Source organism: Pseudophryne corroboree, chromosome 4 (genome assembly GCF_028390025.1).
Source record: "Pseudophryne corroboree isolate aPseCor3 chromosome 4, aPseCor3.hap2, whole genome shotgun sequence".
Taxonomy (NCBI): Eukaryota; Metazoa; Chordata; class Amphibia; order Anura; family Myobatrachidae; genus Pseudophryne; species Pseudophryne corroboree.
Genome location: NC_086447.1, coordinates 498,697,738 through 498,716,502, shown reverse-complemented (window position 1 = coordinate 498,716,502; position 18,765 = coordinate 498,697,738). Strand labels below are relative to the sequence as shown.

The following is an 18,765-nucleotide window of genomic DNA, read 5'->3' as shown; positions in this document are numbered from 1 at the left end:
TCTAGTATTGATATGAATTGTTTACCTCAGATTTATACTGTATGTATGAAGGCAGTCAGGGGCATAGGTAGTAAAGGCCCAATTATGTAAGTAACAATGTCAAGGTTAGTGTTTTAGTGGAAATATTCCTATAATGTGACAGTTTAAAAAGAAAGAAGGGAGAGTTTCCAAGCTTCGTTAACTATGTACATAAGTTAGCATATTAGATATTTTGTATTATTATTATTATTATCCTATATTTATATGGCGCCACAAGGGTTCCGCAGCGCCCAATTACAGAGTACATAAACAAATAATCAAAACAGGAAAACAGCAACTTACAATTAAAGACAATATAGGAGGAGTTATCTAACTTACAAGGGGAGCCCTTTAACTAAAATCCAACTATATTTGTAGAAAAGTTCCTAATTTCTTGATGTAAGTATAGAAATGCAATACTTACTGGTACTATATGACTCGGGTGGAGGCATCGTCAAGTCAGTCAGAGACACAGCCTCTGTATCCATGCTAATTCCCAGATGGATACTACAGAAGAGCGGTAAACAGGTGACCTTTTACCTGTCTTTGCCTCTAAATCTTGTTCCCTCAATGGGTTTGTGTCGGCTTCCTTGATTGTCATAGATGGAAAATAAAAACATTATCAAAGATCTGCATCTGATGAGTCAAGAGATAATCCCACAACTTGCTCTCTCGTTTTTGTGAACATAATAACTTTCTACATGCACTTCCTAACTGTATCCAGACGCCATCTCTCCTAATTGCAGGATGAATCAAGCCTTCTCCTACGTACCACATGCAACCTTCAGGGTAACCTGTAAGAACTACATGTTCAAAACAACATACAGTTGCCATTACGTAGAGGTATGTTCTAATCTATAATGGTTGCAGAGTATGCAGTGCACACAGGTCGTTGGGACCAGTGGAGCCCGCACCACACACCATGCACCAATAGATTATACTTATTCTCCAACAATGCAGTAGAAATGCATTTGGCACCATTTACCTGGAGATCTGCACATGTATGTAGCTCTCCAGTGAGGGTGGGCCCCCATCCAGTCTGCACCGTCCTCTCTTACACCGTCCCTGCTATTACCAAACCCTGTCTAGTAATGAACTTGTTTAGTTCACCAACATATCCTCAACAAGGCTCATCACTGTATGATATTATTAATATCTTAACACCTGCTGTTATTTTTCTGTCCTAGTTTTACAACTAAGAAAAATGAAGTCTTAATTTCTGCAGCATTTATAAATATCTCTTAACATCTATTTTGGACTTGTGCATCCCTGTTCTGTTTCCCCAAGTATAATTTACACACTGTCATTTTGTCACGTTGATATTTCTTTTATACAGTAACACCTGCTGTAGGCTCTGCTGGTTTTTAGTTCTTGATTAAACTAATTTACACATACATTCCTGATATTCCAACACTCAAAAATGCAGTATTCCTAATGATAAGAGGAAATATTATTCTGCAAAATACTAGACAGATTTGACAACTTTGTTATAATTTTTTGTTATAATAATAATAATAATAATAATAATAATAATAATAATTTTATTTATATAGCGCTTTTCTCCCATGGGACTCAAAGTCGCTTTGCGGACATCAGAAACATGGTACAATGGGGGTAATTCCAAGTTGATCGCAGCAGGAAATTTTTATAGCAGTTGGGCAAAACCATGTGCACTGCAGGGGAGGCAGATATAACATGTGCAGAGAGAGTTAGATTTGGGTGGGTTATTTTGTTTCTGTGCAGGGTAAGTACTGGCTGCTTTATTTTTACACTGCAAATTAGATTGCAGATTGAACACACCACACCCAAATCTAACTCTCTCTGCACATGTTATATCTGCCTCCCCTGCAGTGCACATGGTTTTGCCCAACTGCTAAAAAATTTCCTGCTGCGATCAACTTGGAATTACCCCCATTGTTTCATCACATCCACAAGCGTACCAGATGAGGCAGTCATGTTGGGCGCATTACGACAGTTACACTGTGGGAGATAAGTCATACATGAGAAAACAGACACGTGTGGCTGTGGCAGTATGATATACCCTGTATAAATAGATCCACATGAATCCATCCTGCCCACAGAAGGTGCATCTCAGTGGATGTATAGCACACAGGCACAGCATACAGTGGTGCAGAAGTCCATGGTAAAAAGCAGGGAACAGTATATAGAGCAAACAGAGAGACAGTTTGGGCACAATTTGTAATGGAATCACATGCTGACTGATGGAGAGTGCAGGGTCACAGATGGCAAGAGCATATCCGCCTGGTGTGGAGGGGGCAGTCAGTAAGTACGTTTGGTATGGAGTCCAGAATTTACCAGTGCCAGTATTACTATTATTATTATTTAATCTTAGAATAGATTAGAATTATTATACCACTACCAAGACGCATTCTTGATTACTCACAATGGATCTTTTGCATGATTAAATAATCATTAAAACTGCATTTTCTTTATAACAGAACAATTCAATTTCTTACATGAATTCATTGCCAAGAGGCCTGAAATAGCATAGGCCAAATTCAGACCTCATCGCACCTCTGCGAACTTGCAGAGGTTTGCGATCGGATAGTCACCGCCCAGGCAGAGTGAAACACCACCCCGTGCAAGTCTTCATACGCAATGCTAAAAGCTTTGCAAACACCGGTCAGCTGCAAATCCGTTTGCAACTTACTCACCATCTAATGATTTTTCCTGTCTGTGCAGTCTGTGCGTAGCCCAGGACTTACTTCTACAGTGCTAAAGAAACAGGCAGATCGGGCCAGAGCTGAGATCACACACCCTCACTGAAAACGCTTGGGAACGCCTGTGTTTTTTCAGGCACTCCTAGAAAACATCCAGTTACCACCCCCAAATTCTTCCTGTCAATCAGCCTGCGTTCGCCTAGCAATCAAAAAAGACGCAGGATTTTTTTGCAGTTTAGCCTCATGCCTGCACATTATGTTCCGTACGCATGTGCAGTAGTTCGATATTCGTCCGCTGTGCAATTTCGCACACCAGCGATCAGGTCTAAATTAGACCCCAGGATTCCAACCACGCATTTTTATGGCAAAGCTTTCTTACATATCCCTTGGGGCTAGAGCCGGATTAAGGCCTGGTCTGAAACTATTCAAGGGCCTATTGTGAGAAATGCGGGCGGTGTGATCAGTGCTATGTGGGTGTGGCCAGAGCCATGTGGGCATGTACACTCCTACACTATCAGCTCCGATGTCTCCCTAAATATGTAAAAATATAAAAAAGAGCATAATTTTGTGAGAAAAAAGAAATGCAATCTTGTTAGTTATGATTTATGGCCGACCATGTGACCAACTGGTGGCTTGTGATCATCATGCTGCCATGGTTATTGGGCCTATTTATATGTGGAGGCCTGGAGCTGTAGCTCCATCTGCCCCATTGTTAATATGGCCCTGCTTGGGGGCAAGAGAGAACCATCAAAATTAGGTTTGGAACCTTCAGTTTGCCTGTGAACAAAGAAGGCTTTATTAGCGAATGCGTACACATGCACATTCTGTTCAGATGTCCTGTCTTCATCTTTTGTGACTTAATTAACTTGTTTTTACACATTTGTAGCCATTTCTAGTTTACACATATAGGATAGCACATCAATATTTAAGGGGAACGTATTGCTCCCCCTGATGGGAGTTGCTAAATTGTACCTTATTTATACTATTCTTTGGTCAAATATAAAATAAGATTTTCATTCAGTGGAATAGGTCTTTCTAAACAGGTTCACGTCAAGAAAACTAAAACAAACAAGGTAAAAGTGGCAATAATGTGATACCCTTTAATAGCTGTCAGGTGTGGTTCAAAAAGATCAACAGTGTCTAGGTAGACATGCACATGGCCGACATGTGAAAAAGGTTTACTCAATCAAAATGTTGACACAGAAATAGTCGACACATGAAAAGGTCAACATGAGTCTTCCATGATATTAGGTGTCAAATTGTAGCTATCAGCACATGAAACCCCAATTAGTGTCCCCTCACATGGCTGTTGCACTCACCATGCTACGGGCAAGGTTATTGTTCCCAGTTGTAGTCCGTGTGGATGGTAAAGTATGAAAAAGTTGAAAGAATGCAAACAATTCCAAAAAAACTTGAGTCGACCATATGCTGTGTCGACCATTTTCATGTTGACCATTTGAACCTGTTGACCTTTTGACCATGTCAACCATATGCATGTCGACCATTTGTTGTCGACCTATTGAATGTCGACCTATCATCCAGATACCATAGCTGACTGACCAGCAAAATGTGAACAGGATGCAGGAAAACAAAATTCCCTTAATTAGGCATTTACAGAAATAACACCACAGTTTTTTCTTTTTCATTTCAGTACACAAATTCATGCATATGGGATGTATTCATGCATATTGCCATTACTTTTAATTAACTGAGGTGTGGGCTACAGTATAATTAATAGTAGGTTGTACTTTAAATGGATATGGGGCCTAATTCAGAGATGATCGCAGCAGAAAACTTATTAGCAGATGGGCAAAACCATGTGTACTGCAGGGGGGGGGGGCAGATGTAACATGTGCAGAGAGAGTTAGATTTGGGTGGGGTGTGTTCAAACTGAAATCTAAATTGCAGTGTAAAAATAAAGCAGCCAGGATTTACCCTGCACAGAAACAAAATAACTCACCCAAATCTAACTCTCTCTGCAAATGTTATATCTGCAACACCTGCAGTACACATGGGGGGTAATTCCGACCTGATCGCACACTAGCTATTTTTTTGCATTGCTGCGATCAGATAGTCGCTGCCTATAGCGGAGTGTATTTTCGCTTTGCAAGTGTGCGAATGCTTGTGCAGCCGAGCGGTACAAAAAAGTTTTGTGCAGTTTCTGAGTAGGTCTGAACTTACTTCAGCCTGTCCGGTCCCGGAATTGACGTCAGACACCCACCCTGCAAACGCTTGGACACGCCTGCGTTTTTCCAACCACTCCCTGAAAACGGTCAGTTGACACCCATAAACGCCTTCTTCCTGTCAATCTTCTTGCGATCGGCTGTGCGAATGGATTTCTTTGTCCGCTTTGTACTCGTACGACGCGCCTGCGCATTGCAGTGCATACGCATGCACAGTTTTGCCGAGGTTTGACCTGATCGCAGCGCTGCAAAAAATATCTAGCGTGCGATCAGGTCGGAATGACCCCATAGTTTTGCCCAACTGCTAACAAATTTGCTGCTGCGATCAACTCTGAATTACCCCCATTGTTACTTTTGCCAACAGCCACTGTTGCATCTAATGGGTGCAAGGTGTGCAGTGCATCTAGGCCCCTGGGTCCAAGGGGGCCCACACACCCTGCACCCATAGAATTATACTTACCCCTTTGTTGGCCCAGGGTTGGCAGCAGATGCAGAAATCACTGGGAAAATGGCTGCAATGGCCATTTTCCCAGTGGTTTGTACATGCGAAATATAGATGTCCCCTGGATCAAGGCATGGGCAACATGTTCCTGGAGACCTGCACATGCACAATAAATCCAGGCACAAAGCCAGAGTCTACTGCACTGCCGGAGTGGAGGGGACCCAAATGGAACCTGCACACTGTCAACAGCTTCATGATTTTACATTTGCAACAGGATCTGACCGCTAAGCAGATATTTAAACTATGCATTGGTTTCACCCCAAGATTGTCTTCATTGCACATTAGTAAGGGGTTCGTGTACTGGACAATCTACTGCAACGCAAAACTAATCTGAATGGGCGTGATTGTTATCATAACTACTTTATAGAATACCTAGCAGAATATACAAAAAGACAGGGCACTGAACTTCACCAGACAATAAATAGCTTCATGATACTTTATACTCTTTATTGCTGTTTACTGTATCTTTCTTTTAAGGGGGCAGAGACAGAGAAGAAAGGAATCTGATCACATAACCATTACAGAACAAGTGCCATATACATATTACCATTTAAGAACTCTCAATGCCGACACTATGCTTGAGCATTTCTCCTTATTTATATAAGACAACAATTTTTTTTATATATACAGTAGTTTCAATATATTATACAGTGCTGTTTAAGTCAATGTAATTCTTACAGGCGCAAACACGCACTAGAACCAATTTAGTCAGAAAACAATTAACCTACCATTATGTTTTTGGACTGTGGAAGAAAGCTGTGTTTCCGTATTTATGGCTGCCAGACTGTATGTTTGTTACCTAGCCCGGCCATACCTCTGGGGGAATCTTCATTTTATCAGATCTTATGCTACTGTCATAGCAGGACTCCATTCATCCGTCTACCTCCTTCCTCTGCTGATATTGTATTTCTCATATAGAAGAATGAACTCTATCCACAGAGAAATTCCACCCTCTTTTCTAAACTTGGCAAGGTTCTGCTGAGATGGTGCTGGGCAAACAGCGTTCTAGGTACAAGGTGGGCATCTTGAGATTATTATTTTAGTCTGGGCAATCAAGACCATCAACAATTTAGTACTCTACTTAGATGTATTCTCAAACACACTTATGACCTGTTATTGCTTATTTGGATGATATACTCGTACTTTCTACTTGCACATGTGTAATTTACTTCCATACCTCTATGCTAAAGCTGAATATGGGAATTTAAAAAGATGCCATAGATTTTCAGAGTTTTATTATTTTAACAAATGAAAATGCGCAAATGAAGGGCATCATCATCATGTACCGGAGGTTCAACCAGATAATACATAGTCACAGACGTTTGGTGCACTTGTGTACTTCTCTGATCATATACTTTTTATATTATTAAACTATTGTATATTTGTTAATTTGGTTCCATTTCTATGCCCCTTGTGTCTTTCCAGCCTTAATCCCCTGTGTCCCACCAGCCTCACCTCCAATGTATCTCTGCAGCTCCAGCATGCTTCGGTATCTTCAGTACACCAGAGTTAGAGTTATATTTGGGTGGGGTGTGTTGAAACTGCAGTGTATAAATAAAGCAGCCAGTATCAGGGCTGTAACTAGGTGTGTGCCGATGGTGCCTTGCCCACAGCACAACTGCACTGAAGCTGCACCATCTGGCAGCACACGCCGCACATACAGACATTTTATATAATGAGGGAGTGTTGAAATGTCCGCTGTCTGCCGGCGCCTGTCTTCAGCAGCCGCCCCTGTCAGGGATGGGGAGCGGTGGCGCAGGCGCCAAGTGTTACACGCCACCATATGGTAATTCCGCCTGTCAAACCCGTCGCCGTCTCTGATATGGAGAGGGAGTGGGAGTGGGAGTGCTGGTTCAGGCGCCTGCTCCCGTATATGAGCCGCTGCTGCCTGTAGTGATGCCACCAAGGATACCCGGCGCCTCAGCGCTGTAGGAGGGATAGTGGAGCGCCTGGACTGTTTATGAGTGTCTGCGACTGATCCTGGATGCCGCATCGCAGTAACAGGTGGACACACAAAACAAATAAAAAAAAACACACACACACACACACACACACACACACACAGACACACACACACACGCACTCTTCAAAACACCTTAAAATAAAGTAGTTTAATTCCTTGTTGAACAACAAATCTAAAAGTTGTTGTTGTTGTTTTTTTTTTTTTAAATTAGAACAAAACTGTTTAAGTGTGCTTAATTACTCTTGGTAATATTATATGGGTATTATGGAGAAAGATATCTAGCTGGACTCCTTATTAGAAAGTCAAATTTATTGTCCAACAAGGAATTATTTGGAATGTTTTTGTGCCTCCTTTTAAACATCATTTGAACCAAGTCTAAATCTCAGTCCCCCTAACAGGGGACCTTTTAAGGGGAGAAGCATCATATATCTTTGTTAGCGCAGGATTTGTCTGCTGCCTTTTGTGTAAAAATTGGTACTATGCTGCCTAATGTGTAAAAAGGGGGACTCTGCCTGCTTTATGGGTAAAAAGGGGGACTCTGCCTGCCTTATGGGTAAAAAGGGGGACTCTACCTGCCATACTGTGTAAAAGGGGGATTCTGCCTACCGGAATGTGTAAAATGGGACCCTACCTGCCAAACTGTGTAAAATGGAGTTATGTGGCCATGCCTCTTTCCCATGAAGCCACACCCTATATTTTTTGCGTGCGCACATTGGCCCTGTTTTATATTTGGTGGTGGTGGTGGGCGCTGATGCTGTTTCTTGCACACAGCACTAAAATGTCTAGTTATGACACTGCCCAGTATTTACCCTGCACATAAACAATATAACCTACCCAAAATGTAAATCTCTCTGCACATGTTACATCTGCCCCACCTGCAGTGCACCATGGTTTTGCCAATTACTAATTTTTTTGGTTTGCTAAAAACTCTGAATAATCCCCCAGGTCCATACATAAATCAGTTACTGAGTAACTTGCAGGCAAGTGTCATTCTGCATGACACCATCTATTGCAGGAATTTGACTAAAAAATAAGTTATTGACATAATCTAGCTAGAAAAACAGCAAAAAAAAAAGAAGAGCTGCAACCTCCCTAGATCTATATACCGCATGCAGCTAAGCAAGTGATACGTCAGTGTAAATTGCAATGAATGATGATTAATAGAGTGCATTCTTATCAAATTGCAATTCTTTTCATATAGTAGGCCAATAATGACTAAGACGCATCATGCCTTTGTCACCTCTGGATGTTTCCAGCCAACATGACTGACTGAAGAAATTTGGATTGTCAGAGAAAAGCGCAATCATTTATAGTTACAGTAAGATCTGTAATTCCAGAGTCACTGAATAATGAAAGCCCAGCTATAACTGCTATGTTTCTCTTCATCAGTTTATATCATTTGTTCTGCCTGACATTTGCTCAGTACATGTCCACAAACATACATTCCCGTTATTAATATTGATTTCAGCAAGAATGCTAATGAGACCTTTTTCTCATCAAGATGAAAATATTTCCCTCGATCTGAGGATTGTAGGGCTGTAATATACCTAGGATTTGCTCTAGATCACTATTTCTCCATCATGACCATCCTCAGTCCTGATGTTACCCAAATGAGAAGACCCAATGGGATTCATGGCAGTTTTGCTAATATACTGCTTTAGCAAATGTCTGGGGTTCTTTCATTCCCTGAGTGTTCTGTCTGTATACACCTAGGGGGTCATTCCGAGTTGTTCGCTCATTGCCGATTTTCGCTATGCTGCGATTTGTTGCAAACTGCGCATGCGCAAGGCATGCAAGGCGCATGCGCTTAGTTATTTAACTAAAAACTTAGTAGATTTGATGGTGTTCGTGCAGCGCTTTTCAGTCGCACTGCTGTTCGGTAAATGATTGACAGGAAAGGGGCGTTTCTGGGTGGTAACTCTGAGTTTTCCCGGCGTTGGCTAAAAAATGCAGGCGTGTCAGGGAAAAACGCGGGAGTGTCTGGAGAAACGGGGGAGTGGCTGGAGAAACGGGGGAGTGGCTGGCCGAACGCAGGGTGTGTTTGTGACATCAAACCAGGAACTAAACGGACTGAGCTGATCGCAATCTGAGAGTAGGTCCGGAGCTACTCAGAAACTGCAAATAATTATTTAGTAGCAGTTCTGCTAATGTTTCGTTCGCTATTCTGATAAGCTAAGATACACTCCCAGAGGGCGGCGGCCTAGTGTGTGCAATGCTGCTAAAAGCAGCTAGCGAGCGAACAACTCAGAATGAGGGCCCTAATGCAAATTCTCAAATTACATCAGCCTTTGCTAAAGTGGCAGCAGGCAGCTGGAAATGTGTAAGCGAGCAACCACAGATCCCAGTCATACAGACAAGGCTGCAGCACATCCATTGCTGGCTTTTTAGGAAGCTTAACGGATCTGCAAGCTCCATAGCTCAAATCTACTCCATCTTTTAAGATAAGCATAGAGAATCATACCCGGGAGAATAAGTATATCCTTTTTCACTTCAGTGGACTATGAACCTTTTTTTGAATGTCCTTTTATTTGGCCTTTGTTTATTATCTCTGTACTGAGCTTTGGAACAAGCAGCATAGGAGTCTGTGAAATATGATAATTTCCTGCTTCGTTTACTTATATTTGGAAATGCATGTTCTGCATATTGGACAGATTTATGATTTCTACCTACATTTCACAACATTTGCTACTTTTTCTTTTTTTGGTGGTGATGGTGGTGGTGGGAGGGGGGTTGTGAAACTACTACTGGTAATCAGATTGTTAGCAGATCTAATTTCAACTGAAAGACCCTCTAGAGTGACCTTCTTTTTCATGTCTCTTGGTGCTCCAGCCAGCTGTGTCATTTATTGTTCTATCCTTTCACTCTGAGGAGACAAAAAGCAGGCAATGGCAATCGTTTCATAAAGGACTAATCGTCACTGACATTTTCACCTAACTCTGTGCTATATATATATACACATACACACACACACACACACACACACACACACACATACACACACTGAAAAATTATGCATTGGTAATATCAGATTGTGAGTTGGGGTCAACATAATATTATCTCATCTGCTCATATTCTCCCGACCTCAATACACATAAAAACAACTATGTATTTTTTACAATAATATTTAATTGTATTTTGTACGGAAAAGATACTGTAGATATTAACAGTTCTACTTCCTTTTTCTATTTCACATCCCTAATAGATCTCTAGCTGATAAGTATTGATAACATAAACAAAAATAGAAATAATTATAAAGGAACAATAGCCATGGCTTTGTGCCATGTTCTGCAGCAGTGAACAGAGATGGGACAGAGATGTAAAAGTCCAGATAAAATGTTTGCTAAGTACTTGGTAGATGTTATTTCAAATCTCCAACTCATAAGGAGGTAGGTTAGAAACAACTTTAATATATGATTATTTTCCAGTCGAAGCCAATAAAATTGTAAATTCCAATAACTTTAAAATATTACTAATTATTGAAGGATATGTGAAGTTATTTCTTTATGTGATAAGACATGTAAAAATTTTTGTGATTGAAACCAGAACATTGCTTTCTTATGATATATTACTTGTTATTGGGTCATTTTTGGAATCAGGGCCAGTAAGCTGATCTGACTGCGCTGGGTCCTGGGGGGCGCACAAAGCAGACTCTGCAATCCTTTCTAACTTATGCTGGGGGCCGCCCATCGCAGGGCACGGCCGCCCGGCATGCTGAATGGCCTGCCCAATTTAATTGTGGTCACAGCAACTGTGCAGACGGTCAGACTCCATTTTCTTGATCGGAGCGGCTGCCCTGAAAATGCCGCCAACCCTCCCCCGTTATGCCAGCGCCGCCCCCACAATGCTCCATCGCCCGCCCCATGAATGCCTTTGCTTGTCAATCAGGCAGAGGCATTCACAGGCATGTGATCAGATCGCATTGGCTGCTAGCACACGGGCAGGACGGGACCTGGGCGAGTGCACTGCCACCGCCACCGGGGTTATTGCAGTAATATACCCCCCTAAGCCTTGGAGAGAGAAAAAGTGGACGAAGATAAAGTACCAACCAATCAGCTCCTAACTGTCATTTTTCAAACACAGCCTGTAGCATGGCAGTTAGGAGCTGATTGGCTTGCACTATACTTCTCTCCACTTTATCTCTCTCCAAGGCTTAGTACATCTCCCCTCTCTCTCTCCAAGGCATAGTACTGTATATAGACCCCTAAGGCATCACATTTTTATAACGACATCCCAAAGTTGAAAAAAAAAAAATTATCTACAGCTCGCTCAATGAGACCTAAATTAAAACAGACTAGTAGTAGTAGCTAAATATAAGACTGCAAAATAATCTATTTCCTGAAAAAGAATTAAAGGCCACACAAGACACCTCCTGCTGCATTAGTATATTTTTGTACAGCAGCTTCTGTGCGAACTGCGTCCATCTCTGGATCAGGCCCACTGAATGATAATTGTTCAAAGCAGTCATTTGGACAGCTTGTTTGCATGATTATCAAGAAGTGTATGGACATCTTAGGACCATGGGCCAGATTTAATAGGGTCTGTGTTTTTTGTGCCGAACATACGCGCATCTTCTTGCACATTTGAAGGTAAGAGTTTGATCCACAACTTGGCCAAGTAATAGCCTGCAAGTTTATAAGTTCGAAGCTATTACATCGTGCAAGCATGCCTGAGTTTTTTTGTATGTAAACTCAGAACTTGTAATGCAAGTTTCATTACAAGGTGCGAGTTAGACAGAAGCATGCATTGATCAGTGATATCTGTGCATGCTTCTGTCAGTAAAAGCTTAGAAATAGTTACAAATAATAATTAAAAAAAATGAAGTGGGGTTCCCACCCAAACCATAGCCAGCCCCAGGTTCTTTGAGCCGGTCCTGGTTGAAAAATGACAGGGGAAAAAATGTGTGAGGTCCCCCTGTATTTTAACAACCAGCACCGGGCTCTTGGACCAGTCCTGTTTTCAAAAATAGGGGGGGGGGGAACTTGTAGGTGGTCCCCCTTCCATTTTAAACCAGCACCGGGCTCAACTATCCTGGGAGGTGATGCCACAGCCTGGGGACATGCTTTTATTGGTTCCCGAAGCTGTAGCATTAATCTCATCCAACTAGTCAGCCCTGGCCAGGGTTTCCTAGGGGATGAACCAAATAAACCCCCCCTCCAAGCACCCAAGACCAGGGCTCAAGCCTGGGGCTAACCCCGGCACCGTAGGTGGTGGGTGTTGAGTTGATAGCTTTGAAGTTTAAAAAGTAGAATTAATATTGCCTTTTGCAGGAGGGTCTACAGGTCCCAGCAAGCCTTCTCTGCATGTTGGAACTTGGAGTACCCCTTATAGTCGTTACTCCATGGTAGAGCCCCTTATACACATTACACCACAATAGAGCCCCTTATACACATTGCACCACAGTAAAGCCCCTTATACACATTGCTTTATGCCAGGGAGAGGAGAGAGAAAAAGAGAAAGTTTGTGTGTGTGTGTGTGTGTGTGTGTGTGTGTGTGGGGGGTTTGTCTGTGTGTGTGTGGAAAGAGAGAGAGTGTGTGTGTGTGTGTTGCGTTCCCCTTCCCCTACCCAGAAACAGAGCAACTATTTTACTACTTACATCAATTATCCCATCTAAAAGCACCGGCACTTTCTGTTTCCCAGAAGTCCCTCTCCACACACTACAAGATGGGAGGCAGGGTAGGGGGGTTTGCACAGGAAGCAGATTCTCTCTGTGAGGCCTGCAGTTATAATCTACACAGCGGACAGACATTGGGGGTGGGAGGTTTCACAAGGGAGTGAGTGGGCCTGGCTTTGGAGGCCACTGACGATGACAAGAGGTGCTGCAGCTTGAAAAGGGGAAGCTGGGAGAGGGTGGAGTCTGCAGGCGGCAGCTGCAGTGCTGCCCGGCTAGGTGTGTAATGCAGGTACTGGTGCGAGAAGGAGCTGGACACAACTCACCACAGGCATCGCTGCAGCTAGCTGCGGTGGTTGTGGAGCTGTCTTTCATGATAGGAGACAATAGTGCGGTGGGCCCTGCGGGTTCTGTGGGAAGTCCTACATCCATAGTGCATATGCGCTGTGTGCCAGGCACTGCCCTGGTTATGGGCCTACTTACCTACATTCCCTGCAGCCATTCGGTCCTCTTCTCCATGTAGAATAATATGTAACCTGAAAAAAAAAAAAAAAATCCATTCTTAGTACCTATTCCTGTAGTGTAGATCCCATCCTTTTCATTCCAAAGTTGGCATCCAGGGGTTAAGTATTAAAACATTGGTACAGTGTGTGTGGTGTGGGACCCCCAAACCCAGGGGCCCCTGTGCACCGCATCATGTTAATCACCACTACAAGGTGGACCTCTATTAACCTTGCGGCTACCCACATAATGCTGCAGATCCTACAATATACTCCTATGGAGCTTTCTCACCATAGAAGTCTATGGGGGAAGATGTGAGTGACAGTGCAACGGCTCAGGTACAATCAGAGGGCTGGCCTACGTGCACACACTAATTGTCTGCCGGCTCACTCTAGTGACACAAGTCACATGGAGGCCGACATTCAGGAGCGGAGTTTTATTTGTTAACACATAGAACACATGTGGCATTAGTTCCCTGGCTATTGGAGCCTGATGCTGGTTTAAAAAATACAGGGACCCCTATGTCAATTTCCCCTCATATTTTTGGGAAACAAGACTGGTCCAAGAGCCTGATGCTGGTTTCAAAAATACAGGGACGATTAAATCAATTTTGCCCCCATATTTTTGGGATTCAGAACTGGTCCAAGAGTCTAGTGCTGGTACTTAACCGCTTGCCTGGCATGGTCGCATCAGATGCGACCATACAAGCAAGTGCTTTATCTAACCTGGTTTCGCTGCTCTCAGAGGGAAAATAAGGTCCCTCTGCCTCCCTGCACGGTGTTTGGTCAGCACGGCGGGACACCCCACCCAGCAGCTGCAGATAAAAGCAGCCACTAGGGAAGTATAACTGAAACCCCCCAACCTCCCCCCTGTGTAACTGTCGGCTGTCCCAGCTGTTTAAATTAAAGTTGCGATGGCCGCAATGTGTCTGATGTTCCTGATGTTTTGATGATGCGGACTGATGTTCCGATGTTTGGGAAAAACAATTTTTTTACAAATATAAAAAAATATATCTTTTTTTAACTCAAATCATTTTGGATACGTTTAAATACACGTTTTATACCTAATTCACTCAATAAAAAAGTAACAATTTCTGAGCGTTTTTTTCAGAAAATAGTTTGTCAGTTGAGTGGTTAAAGTACAGTGGGACCCCACACATTTTTCCCCCTGTATTTTTTCATCCAGGACCAGCTCAAAAAGCCTGGGGCGTCAATTCAATTTTTGTTTTAACTCTTTATAAACTTTTATCTTGCAGATCTGTGCATGCTACTGTCAAACTTGCCAGCCACAAGCTGGTCTATTTTTGGGCGATTTTTCGGTAATTTTTTAGGTGCGAGATTACAACCCGCACCCTATTACATTGCCTGAGTTGTTTGACTGCAATGGCAAAACATCTGGATGCGCGTTTTGCCATTGCGAGTTGCGGGATTGCAGGAAGCATGCGAGTTTGCATATTCCCACATCCTATCACATTGTCCGAGTTGTAAAAATGTGCGAGTTTAGCACTAAACTCGCACATTTTACATACTCTGATCCTATTACATTTGGGCCCACAAGCTTTAATCTGCATGTGCCCTGAGACTAAGGGGTACATTTACTAAGCAGTGATAAGAATGGTGAAGTGAGCCATGGAGAAATTTCCCCAACAACCAATCAGCAGGTCTGTATCATTTTATAGTATGCAAATTATAGATATTACTTCAGTGCTGATTGGTTGCCATGGGCAACTTCTCCACTGGCTCACTTCTCCGCTCTTATCACTGCTTAGTAAATGTCCCCCTTTAATGGAATTATCATATGAACTATCTATAGTAACCTTAAAGTGTGTCATGTTTGCAACTGTAGAGCGTGCCCTAATGCATGAGGGGTTCCATCAGCCTTTATTTAAATAACTATGGGTATAAGAGCAAATGCTGTATATTTGCAAGCTTGTCAGGGCTCTTAGCAGAGTGGTAAGCTATAATGGTACTTTATGACTGTTAAATTTTAAATTTTTTATGATTGAGGGAGGTCTTGGTCTAAAGGCCTGACTCCAATTTGTATACAATGCCTATATTTTATATGTGATTATCAGAAGACTGAGCATGCTCCACGGTTGCACTTTGTATGCGGCAAGTTACAGTACCTTTTGCGATACCGCTTCCAGTGAAGATTTCTTCTCAGAGTGGTTGTCAGTCAAAGATGGCGGCAAAAACACAGGTGTGTCATGAGCGTTTTTGGGGAATCTCTGCCTACATCTCTGGTCGTGCAGTGCTGGAGGAAGAGAGATGCAGATGCACACTCAAAGCACTAAGAACACTGTTAGTAAAAATAATTTAAATAAACTCACAATTAACATGGAGTATAATTGAAGTTCTTAGCACACATTTGCGCAAATATGCGGGCCCATGTACCGTGGCCAGGTGACTTCATCACATGGGTCCCTAACATCCCTAATACTATCACATTCTATAAATTTATTCAGGACTTACCTCTAAATAGGGCCTTATCAATGTGTGATCTGAAGTGCAGGAACCCAGCTAATTAAAACACCTGAGGGTGAATGGGAGGGGTGCCAATACCAGAGGAAGGAAGCCTTGCCTTCCAGTGTACAATATATACACAAATATAGTGGAAAAAAGGGGGGAACCTGGATTGCACATCCTATTACTAAAGATATCAAGAGGTGCTATCATGCTGAGGCTTCTAATACTGTGCTGGAGGAAGAGAGATAAGTGAAGTTCTTAGCACACATTTGCGCAAATATGCGGGCCCATGTACCCAGCTAATTAAAACACCTGAGGGTGAATGGGAGGAGTGCCAATGACACCGCACAGTATTAGGTCCTAAGAGGTCTATTTACTAAACTTTGGATGGAGATAAAGTACCAGCCAATCACCTCCTAACTGTTATTTTTCAATCTCAGTCTGTGACAGTTATGAGCTGAATAGTTGGTACTTTGGGGGCCATTCCGAATCGTTCGCACACTGCAATCTTTCGCAGACGAGTCACTGCCTGGCGATGGTCGTTCCCGGGCAGCAACGAGGGTAATGAAGAAAGCGTTCACAGCGACGAACGCAAGAAGATTGACAGCAAGAGGCTGGCTGGGGGTGGCAACTCACTGGGAGTGCCGAAGAAAACGCAGGCGTGTCCGGCCGAATGCAGGGAGGGATCCTGATATCAGCTCCAGGAAGGATCGTAGCAGCGGGTGAGTCAGTCTTGAGCTGTGCAGAGACTGCACAAACTTTTTGCTTGTGCAGTCTCTGCACGGCGGATTGCAGCCCTGCAAAGCCCTAACCCCCTCTCCTGTAGGTGGCGACTACCTGATCGCAGCAGTGCTAAAAGTAGCCTGCTAGCGATCAGGTCGGAATGACCCCCTTTATCTCCATCCACTTTATCATACCTCCCAACTTTGTTCGCCTTTAAAGAGGGACACACGCGCTCCCGAAAAAGGGACGTGGCCTATGGAAAAGGGGGCGTGACTTCACGGGATGACTCGCGATCGCGAGCCACTCCCCCGATTTTGTCACTGAGGGGGCATGCCCAGCGCTCCGTGAGCCGCTGGCATGCCCTCTCTCCCTCTGTCTGCACTGAATAGACGCTGTGCGCATGCAGGAGCCTCCAAACTCCCCCCCCCCCCCCCACCGCGGGACACTGCGGCCTGCGGGTGGGACAACGGGACAGTCCCCAATAAAAGGGACTGTCCCGCAAAAATCGGGACAGTTGGGAGGTATGACTTTATCTCCATCCAAGGCTTAGTAAATAGACCCCTAAGTCACTACACAGAAAGGACCTGGCTGATATTCATAAAAATGTCTAAAGTGATAAGTTCGCCATTAAATTCTTCAGATAAATAAATGTAGTGACAATAATTCTTCCAATATGTAAACACTGGTTGTGTGTGCACCTAACAGACATTGTAGGATTTATCTCCTTCCAGGCAGCTACACTAACCTGCTGCAGGTAGAAGTGCTGTGCTTACTGAACTGTTTCGCTGCAAATTGAGTGGAAGATTTATAACAGTAGAGCATAGTAATTAGTGTACAGCGCAGAGGAAAGATCTGGGAGAAGGAGTTAGGAGAGCATTCCCAAAGCAGCAATGAGTCATTGGCAAATCTTGTTCTGTTGATTGTAGCGAGCAGAGGCCAGGTTGGAGTGAGTGTAAAAGAAAGCTGTACTAAGACACAGACAAAACAGTGTCAGTCTCTTGGAAATCAAACATTTAAGCAATATAGATGTCAGTGGAGCAGAGGATAAATGGTATTGATGGTATTTATTTTAATATTATTATAATAGAGCAGTGAGAGAGAGTGAACCCTCTGTATGCATAGCCCTCATTTGAAATTAAAACAGCTACAACCTGGTGGTGTATGTACAAACAATAGAATATTCTGGGAAGATATCATTTAGATTTCATTTCATTTACTTTGATTTTCTGTTTGTGTATTCCTGTTGTACAAACCTAATGCTGGGCATACATTATCATACCTCACAACTTTACAGCCGGAGGAAGAGGGACTTTGGCACGGCGTAGCCGCGCCCCGCCAGGAAAAGGGATGTGGCCTTCAGAAAGGAGGCTTCACGTGAGTGCTGAGATCGCGAGCCACGCCCCTGTTTTCCTCACTGATGGGGCATGCCCAGCGCTCTATGAGCTGCTGGCATGCCTCCTCTCCCTCTGTCTCCCTGTGAATAGACGCTGTGCGCATGCGCACAGCGTCTATTCACCGCTGCTCTGCGAGTGACAGAGCCTCCCAACTCCCCCCCCCCCCCCAACCGCGGTACACTGCGGCGTGCGGGTTGGACAGCGAGACAATCCGAAAAAAACAGGACTGTCCCACGAAAATCGGGACAGTTGGGAGATATGCATGATACAATTATCTGACCGATCCACCAGATATCAGCAGATCATCCAGATAGCTGTACAGTGTATTAGCAGCACGACCAGCCACAAATTGTTAGGCTATCGGACATACCAAATCATCCAACATGTCTGAAAGATCCAATACTTTGTAACCAGCTAATCAGCAGCATCAGACAGTGGCAGAGGCAGAACTCTGGGAGGCAACGGAGTCAGCTGCCGCCGGGCTCCTGCTTTGAAGGGGGGCACCTCTCCTCCTGTTCCATGTGTTCAACAACATTCATCAGTTAAGTTAATTGACAGCAGGCGGTATCTCTTCTGTAGCCGACTTCCCCACTACTCACTGCACCATACAAATCACACCCTATTTTTTATAGATACACTGGAAGCAGGCACCTTTCTGATGAAGCTATTTGCTCCTATAAAGGAAACATGAGAATTCTAACTATATGAAGTTATTTCACTGACAAT

The 18,765-nt window shown here is 43.4% G+C and overlaps 1 long non-coding RNA gene across 1 annotated transcript; it reads right to left on the bottom strand.

The window, feature by feature from the left end:
• Positions 1-9,814: 9,814 nt before the first annotated feature.
• LOC134911554 (uncharacterized) lies at positions 9,815-15,697 on the bottom strand. Its single transcript, XR_010176667.1, has 3 exons — positions 15,583-15,697; positions 13,440-13,492; positions 9,815-10,210 (listed from the first exon to the last, which is right to left on the bottom strand). It is a non-coding gene; the product is annotated as an uncharacterized LOC134911554 (long non-coding RNA).
• Positions 15,698-18,765: the final 3,068 nt, after the last annotated feature.